Genomic DNA, 9,587 nt, shown 5'->3' on the forward strand with positions numbered 1-9,587 from the left:
TTAAGTGACTTGCCCAGGGTCACACAGCTAGTAAGTGTTATGTGTCTGAGGCTGAATTTGAACTCAGGTCCTCCTGACCTCAGGGCCAGTGCTCTATCCACTGCGCCATCTAGCTGCCCCCTCATGTAATTTTTATGGACAAGGTGGAGAGATGGTAGGCCACATAATTGTATAGTTAGGTGTATTTGGAAATGGTTGAATGTCCTGACCCTCTTTCTAAGTTAATATGATTCTTTAGAAGATCTCCAAGAGAATGTTATTTAACATTTTTTATCAACAATTTAGATAAATGGAATGAGTTGCTGACTATATGTGAGGCATTGTGCTAAGTACTTTTTCAAATATTATCTCATTTGAATTTCACAACAATTCTGGGAAGTTGAGGCAAATAGAGGTTAAATAACTTGCCCTTCATAGCAAATAAGTGTCTGAGACTGGATTTGAATTCAGGACTTCCTGACACCAGGCCCAGTGTTCTGTCCACTCTACCACCAGTTGCCTCTCTAAGACAGGTAAAGACATAGGTGATATGCTTATCAAATCAGCAGATAGGATATTAGGTTCAGCTCTAGGCTCCACATTTTATGAAGGGAATTAATAATCTGAAGAATGTCCAGAGAGGAAGGACCAGAATAATGAAGGGTATGGAGATCATGACATTTTTGGGCTGAAGAAAATAGGGATATTTAGCTTGGAGAAGAAAGTACTTGGAAGAGGGAAGAGGAAGAGCTGACGTAATACCTGTCTCTAAGTTTCTGAAGGTTTGTTGGGTGCAAAAAAGATCACCTTCTGTCCAGTTCTAGGGGCAGAATTAGGAAAAATTAGTAGAAGTTGCAAAGAGATATTTTCTTTTCAATTTTTATTTTATTTTATTTTTTGAGCTTCTCTACCATCTTTTTTAAAAAAATTAATTAATTTATTTTTAGTTTTCAACATTCACTTCCACAAGATTTTGAGTTCCAAATTTTCTCCCCATCTCATCCCTCTCCCCCCGCCCCCAGATGGCATGCATTCTGAGTACCCCTTCTCCTAATCTGCCTTCCCTTCTATCTCTCCCCCCTTCTCTTATCCCCTTCCCCTTCTATTTTCCTGTAGGGCAGGATAGATTTCTATACCCCATTTCCTGTATATTTTATTTCCAAGTTGCATGTGAAAACAATTTTTTTTAACTTTTGTTTTTAAAACTTTGGGTTCCAAATTTTCTCCCTTCCTCCCTCCCCACCCACCCTCATTGAGAAGGCAAGCAGCTTGATACAGGTGATACATGTATAGTCATGCAAAACACTTCCATAGTAGTCATGCTGTGAAAAACTAACTATATTTCCCTTCAACCTATCCCGCCCCCATTTATTCTATTCTCTCTTTTGACCCTGTCCCTCCTTAGAAGAGTTTGCTTCTGATTACCCCCTCCCCCAATCAGCCCTCCCCTCTATCATTCTCCTGCTCTCTTGTAGCCTTCCCCCCCATTTTCCTGTAGGGTGAGATAGATTTCCATACCCAATTGAGTGTGTATGTTATTCTCTCCTTAAGCCAAATCCAATGAGAATAAGATTCACTCATTCCTTCTCACCTTCCCCCATTTCCCCTCCACTATAAAAGCCTTTTCTTGTCTGTTTTATGTGAGATAATTTACGCCATTCTACCTCTCCCTTTCTCCTTCTTACCGTATAATCCTCTCTCACACCTTAATTTCATTCTCTAGATATCACCCCTTCATCCTCAACTCACCCTGTGCCCTCTATCTATCTATCTATCTATCTATACATACATACATATAATTTTTTCCCTCTAACTACTCTAATACTGACAAAGGATTTATGAGTTACAAATAGCATCTTTCCGTGCAGAATGTAAACAGTTCAACCTTAATAAGTCTCTTATGATTTCTCTTTCCTGTTTACCTCTTCATGTTTCTCTTGAGTCTTGTATCTGAAAGTCAAATTTTCTATTCAACTCTGATCTTTTCATCAAGAATGCTTGAAAGTCCTCTATTTCACTGAATGACCATTTTTTCCCCTGAAGGATTATACTTATTTTTGCTGGATAGGTGATTCTTGGTTGTAATCCTGTCTCCTTTGACCTCTGGAATATCATATTCAAAGCCCTGCTGTCCCTTAATGTAGAAGCTGCTAGATCTTGTGTTATCTTGATTGTGTTTCCCAAATAATTGAATTGTTTCTTTCTGGTTGCTTGCAATAGTTTCTCCTTGACCTGGGAACTCTGGAATTTGGTTACAATATTCCTAGGAGTTTTCCTTTGTGAATCTCTTTCAGGAGGTGATTGGTGGATTCTTTCAAATTCTATTTTGCCCTCTGGTTCTAAAATATCAGGGCAGTTTTCCTTGATAATTTCTTGAAAGATGATGTCTAGGCTCTTTTTTTGATTATGGCTTTCAGATAGTCCAATAATTTTTAAATTCTCTCTCTGGGATCTATTTTCAAGGTCAGTTGTTTTTCCAATGAGATATCACATTGTTTTCTATTTTTTCATTCTTTTGGATTTGTTTTAGAGTGTCTTGATTTCTCATAAAGTCACTAGCTTCCAATTGCTTCATTCTAATTTTTAAGGAAGTATTTTCTTCAGTAAGCTTTTGGACTTCCTTTTCAATTTGGCCAATTTTGCTTTTTAGGGCATTCTTCTCCTCATTGGCTTTTTGGACCTCTATTGCCATTTGGGTTAGGCTATTTTTTAAGGTGTTACTTTCTTCAGTATTTTTTGGGTCTCCTTTAGCAAGCTGTTGACTTGTTTTTCATGGTTTTCTTGCATCACTCTCAATTTTTCCTCTACTTCTCTTACTTGCTTCTCAAAATCCTTTTTGAGCTCTTCCAAGGTCTGGGGCTGATTCATATTTTTCTTGGAGGTTTTGGATGTAGGAGCTTTGACTTTGTTGTCTTCTTCTGGTTGTATGTTTTGATCTTCTTTGTCACCAAAGTAAGATTCTATGGTCTGACTCTTTTTGCGCTGCTTGCTCATGATTACAGACAATTATTTGAGTTATAAACTCTTTGTTAGGGTAGGGGTCTGCTTCTAGTATGGAAAATGTACTGTCCCAAGCTTTGGGGGTTTTGTGTAGCTGTTTTCAGAGATATTTTTAGAGACCAGTAAATTTTCAGTTCTTCCAAGGTGCTATGATCAAGGGCAAGATGTTTGCTCCTTTCCTGGCCTGTGCTCTGGTCTATGAGTGACCAAAAGTACTCTTTTCTATCTTGGAACTATGAGGAGGATTCTCTCTCCATAGCCACTACAAGCTCCACCACGCCAGCGCTCCTCCTCGCCCCAGGACCACCACCCAGAACTGTGACCCAGATCCAAGCATGAGCAAAGCAAGATAATCCTTCATCAGCAAAGAGATCCCTGCAATCCCCCTCTGATCAGCCACTGGATTCCTGATTCCCCCTCAGTCTGTGGGCCAGAAGCTCAGGAGGCAGCCACTGCCCTAGGGCCGCATTCCGGAACTGGGGCTGGGACACTGTGCTTCTCTCTCAACGCAGACACAGACTTTTCTTACTGACTTTCTAAGTTGTCTTTGGTGTTCATGGGTTGAGAAGTCTGGAAACCACCACAGATGCCCATGATTCAGTCCTCTGAGGCTTGCTCCAGGTTCGCTGAGGCCTGCATGCCCACGCCAAACTGCAGTCCTCTCCCAGCCCCGCGCGATATACCTTTCCAATCAACCGTCCAGGTTGTCTTGGGCTGGAAATTTTTTCACTGTGTCTTTTTGTGGGTTCTGCTGCTTTAGAATTTGTTTAGAGACATTTTTTACAGGTATTTGGAGGGGTTTGGGGGAGAGCTCAAGCAAGTCACTGCTTTTACTCCGCCATCTTGGTTCTGCCCCCAAAGAGATAAATTTAGGCTTGATATGTGATAATTAATAAAAAATAATAATGAAATAAAAAATAAAATCCTTAATAATTAGAGCTATCCAAATGGAAGGTGCTGCCTCAGAAGATAGTGAGTTTCCCCTTAATGAAGGTCTCCAAAGGTTAGATGACCATTTCTCAGGTATGTTAGCACAGTGCCTGGCCCACGTAAAATGCTCAATGAACACATTGATTTATAATTGTTTGTTTCATGGGCCAAAACGTTGCAGGTATTTAAATGTAAACTGGACTGCTCTCCTTTTTCTATTCTGGGCTCAACACCTCGCCCATCTGAACTATCTGTTGAAGATATAATGGGTTGAATAGAGCCCTGGCCTTGGAGTCAGGAGGGCCTAGAATCAGCTCCTGCCTCAGATACTTGCTAGCTGGGTAACCCTGGGCAACTCCCTTAACCCATCAGTTTTCTCATCTATAAGATGAGGGGGTTGCATTCAGTCACCCTGAAGGTTGCTTACAGCTGTAAATCTGTTATCCCACGGGGGAGTAATTTTAAAAGTTGTCCATCCAACTGCATATCATAGACTGGACAACAGGAATTATTTATCTACTTTGTATCTGTGTAGATGATTTGACTAAACTCTGAGTGGGTGTGAATCTCATTAAGGAGAATGTAAAATGTTCCTAGGCTTGTTCATCTGCAAATAAGTAAACCTGGAGGAATTCACCATCTACAGGGAATCCCTCTTCCATTTGGATTCTGCACTAGAACTCCCCCATGACAGTAATGAATCCACCTATGATTAACATAGATCTTCCCATTTTCTATCTCACTGGATGGTTATAATAAGAGTCTTTCTCTTTACCCATTTTCCATTTTTTGGTGCCCAGAATTTTTTTTTAATTAGGTCAGTTTGGAGAAGTTATAGTTTTAAGATGAAATTTAATAGGAATAAATATAAAGTCCTGCACTTGAATACAAAAAAACCATAAATGCTCAAATACAGTAATGAGGAAAGCATAGTAGGAAAACAAATCACGTAGAAAAGACCTGAAGTTTTTAGTGAATTGCAAGGTTAATAAAATTCAATTGCATGACATGGCAATGGAGATAGCTAATGAGATCTTAGGCTGTATTAGAAGTATCCAGTCCAACATGACGGAGGTGATAGTTTCACTGTAGTCTGATCTGATCATATCATATGTGAGAGTCCAGTTCCGTATACCATGTTTTTAGGAGGAACACTGATATATAGTATCTTATGCAGAGGAGGGTGATCAGGATGGGAAGACTGTAGAAAATGTCATACAGGGATTAATTGAAGGAACACAGGTAGTGTACCCTGGAGAAGAGAAGTCGGGAGAATTACACATTATTTTTCTTCTAAAATTTGAAGAATTGTAATACAAAAGTATTATTCTTGGGGTTTTTTTGGTCCCAGAAGGTGGAACTATGGGAACACTGGGAGCAAGTTGCAGAGAGGCAGAATTTGGCTTGCTATGATGTAAACTATCCTAAGAACTAGAACCGTCCACAAGTGAAATGGACTACTTTGAACGGCAGTGAGGTTTTCATCACTAGAATTTTTAAGCAGAGAGGGGATTGCATTTATTCTATATGCAGGAGGAATTCCTATTCCATTACAGGTTGGACCCTAAAATAGCTCCCTTTTAATGAGGAAATTCTATTATTGATGTGATGCATATGAAGAGTGAGAAATAAGGAATAGCAATAGAAGATGACCCTACGGTTTGGAGCCTGGATGACTAGGAGAATGATATCATTAATAGGGGGGTTTGGACCAGATGACCTCCTCTAAGGTCCTTTACAGAGCTAAATCTATGATCTATCCATTCACTGTATGCCATTAGATTGCTAAACCTCCAGGATTCATCTCTATAAGTTATTTGGTAGCTATGGTTTCAGTTTTTGTTTTTCTTTTCCTAAAGGAACATTAAATGGCACATAATCCAAATGAACTGCTCTCTTTCTGGCCATCCTTAGGTCATCAATGTTTCTATGAGAATCCGCACAATACAATTGCTAGAAGAATCATCTCACCATTTGCTTTTAATCTGACACCTTTCCATACTTTTAGTCTGCTGTGAAGCAGCTGCAAATGTATTTAACAATACTAAAAAAGAGATCTATCTTTATTACAGCCATTTCTTCAGATACTGTCACCTATGTATAGGGTTCAGTTAGCAGAGGATAAAAACTTAAATTCATTATTTTCTGTCACATATGAGGAGCCTGGCTATCCATTTCACAACTTATCAGAGGAAATGAGACATCCAATGTATCTGACTCCTTGTTGTTCAGGGTTATCATAGCTGTGATGAAATGAACCTGTTTGGAAACACCTAGGAATGTTTATTTTATTGAGGGAGCTAGGTGGCTCAATGGGTAGAATACTGGGCCTGAAGTCAGGAATTCAAATTCAGCCTCAGACACTTACTAACTCTTTGAGCCTGGGCAAGTCACTTAACCTTGTTTGCCTCAGTTTCCTCATTTGTAAAATGAGCTGGAGAAGTTAATGGCAAACCACTCTAGTATTTCTGCCAGGAAAATCCCAAATGGGGTCACGAAGAGTCGGACACTACCAAAATGACTGAACAACAAAACAACAAAAAGGAATTTTATAAATACCTTTTTTGGTGCAAAGTTTCTATGTTGTGGAGCTGGCGCCCTCACAGTACATCTGTAACTGTGTGAGAAGGGCTATGTATTGGGATATGGTCCTCCACTCCAATGCAGCAATATACCCATCAAGACATGAGCTATGATGAAAGGCTGCATGATCCGATTCTCTCTTCTAAAGCATATTTGAATTGTGTTCTGAGCTCTTCTCAGCCCTGTTTCAGGAAAAGACTTCCCTTGGGAAGGGAGGGATGGGCTAGATAAGAACAGGGTGACTTTGGATTTACAGGATATGTGACTCCTGGGTTGGAATCCTGGTGTCACTTATCACCTATGTGATCTGGGGCAGTTCGCCCATCTCTTCTCTGGGCCTCAGTTTTCTCAAACATTAAAATAAGAGGATTGAACTACACAAGATGATCCCCTAAGTCTTTGCAACTCTAAAATCCTATAATTCTTCTTTGATTTCTAGTTGATTAAGGATTTTCTGTACTTTAATGTCTCTCTCTCTCTCTCTCTTTCTCTCTCTCTCTCCCTTGGAGGTCTATCAAGCAGCTGAGACAGATAATACTTTAGATGTAAATCAGGCTCATGAAATCCTTCAGAAATATAAAGACAGTTTCTGTGCCAAAGTTTTACAATGCTTATGAAACAAATATCCTTTAAAATCATCAGTTAGGAATAGAACCTAATACATAATACATACACATATGAGATATTTTGTATGTATTTGTGTGTGTGTGTGTATGTGTGTGTGCAGGGATTTGGATAAGGAAAGGGAGAGAAAGAAAACATTGAGAAAATAGTGGGAAGGACAGAAAGAGGCAAAGCCATAACTTACTAAAAACTAGCAGCTTCTATTTAAAATATGGCTGTAGCTTCACTGAAATGTGATAAACCACAACTGTCTTGTCATTTTCAATTTTTACAAAGGTATTTTATTGCCTCCCTCAGCATTTCTTTTCTTGCTTGTTCTTCTAAGTTTCATTAGCACTAAAGGAAGGCAAAAGTGATTATGCACTGGACATACAAATACGTATCCCTATGTTCTGCCTGATGTTGGAATCCCTAGGGTTCACCATGTGAGATTCCATAGCTCTGGCCTTTTCATGCTATGTGTATAACTCACCCAACAACCAGCTGAGAAACGAAAAATTCACATAAGCCGCCAGATGTTCTGATGGGGCACCAAACAGTCATTGTTTAGCTGACCTTTCCACTGAATTGGCTTCCTTGATGTTGCAAAGCTCTAGTCTGAGAATCCAAGTCTGCTCAGATGAATCTGAATTCTTCTGCCTGTGGGATTGCCAAACTTCCTAAAGATCATGCAAGTAGACTGCTATTACATGAAAATTTCTGTTAATAGAAAGTTTTGTCATCTTATGACTTCGTTTTTCTTATCCAGGCATAGGATGAGTAATGAAGTCATACCCTGCATGACAGACAAACATATTTTAGAGTTATCTGGAAAAACCTAAAGTCCTAACACTAAGACAGCTGGCTATTGTTTTCTCCCAAATACTTTGAACAAACATTTGGCCACCTGATTTTTTAATTGTGCCAAAATGAATCTCGATAAGTCCCAAAGTACTATATTCAACACTTTGTCCTTTTCGTGTTTTATGTGATTTGTAACCTGCTTTGATTGCTCTATCACAATGAAATATTTTGATTTGTTAGCCTGTCCTGTACCCTCCAGGACTTAGGACCTGAAGAATAGAAAGTTGGGAGGAAAATTGTCCCTACCTATCAGTAACTTCCTAAAGTATGTGTTACCCTAGCACCTAGTCTTCATGCAAATCCTCTAGATGCCCCCAAGGCCTCATAGAAAAGGAATAGAAAACAAGACTCTCAATGCCTCCAAGGCCTCATTGAAAGGGAATGGAAAACAAGAAGCAGACAGTAGACAACGTGAATTTTAAGGCTGAATTAATTTGTTTTTTATTTTAGGAGTATGAAACAGGGTTAATGGGAAGAGCACTGGATTTGGAATCAAAGGACCTGGGTTCAAATGTTGGCTTGGCAACTAGCTACTTGTGTTGCCTTAGGTAAGTTACTTAATCTTTTGGGTCCTCAGTTTTTTCATTTGTGAAATGAGGGGGTTGGACTAGATGGACTTTTAAGGTCACCTCCAGCTCTTAATCTCTAATCCTATGAAACCAGGAAGAGCTCTCCTTTGAGAAGGAAGAGGCAGGAATCCGGGACAAGCAAAGAACAATTATGTAACATGGTATATAACATGCTGGACTTGGAATCAAGATATGGATTCAAATCTCATAATATCTAGGTTACTACGAGCAAGTAATTTAACTTCTCTGGTCCTCAGTTTCCTCATCAATAGCATGACGATTATAAGTAACATTAGTTGTAAGCTCCTTGAGGGCAGGGACTGTCTTTGGCCTCCTTTTGTGTCCTATTGCTTAGCATAGTGCCTGGCATATAGAAGGTGCTTAATAAATGTTTGTTGATTGATTATGGAGGGAGTTGGTGACTTCCATGGTCCCTTCTAGCTCTCAGTCTATGATCCTTCTGTGTAGGAAGGAAAAGTAGAGAAGTTTTTCCTACAAATTGATTCCTATATGCATAATAATAATTCTTGTATACTTTATTATTTTATTCTGAACTTAGAAAACACCGAATTAAATCAGAATTTTCATAAATAACAGAACAGAAAAAGATGATGGTACATGAAACTGTGAATTTATTATATATACCTTGCTTTTTCCTTTCAGGTCTATAATAAGTTCAACATGTAACTTTCAAAGCTGTCCTGCTTGTAGATGTTTTTTTTTTTCTGACTTCCTTCTAATCTATTTTTTTTAAATGCCTCAATTACGTGCTTTTCTTTTCTTCCTTTTTTTTTGGGCAACTCTATTATGACCCTCTCTCCCACCAACTCCACTGCCCCCCAAAAAGAAGATCCTTATAACAAATATTCATAGACAAGCAAAAAATCATATATTAACTGTTATCTTTTTAAAATAAATTTTGTGTACTTAATAAACATTAACAAACATGACCTTTTCAATATTCAAAGAATGCAGAGAGAGAGAGACAGACAAACAGACAGAGACAGAGAGGGAGAGAGAGAGAGAGAGAGAGAGAGAGAGAGAGAGAGAGAGAGAGAG

Source organism: Vombatus ursinus, unplaced genomic scaffold, assembly GCF_900497805.2.
Source record: "Vombatus ursinus unplaced genomic scaffold, bare-nosed wombat genome assembly UNPS02014798.1, whole genome shotgun sequence".
Taxonomy (NCBI): Eukaryota; Metazoa; Chordata; class Mammalia; order Diprotodontia; family Vombatidae; genus Vombatus; species Vombatus ursinus.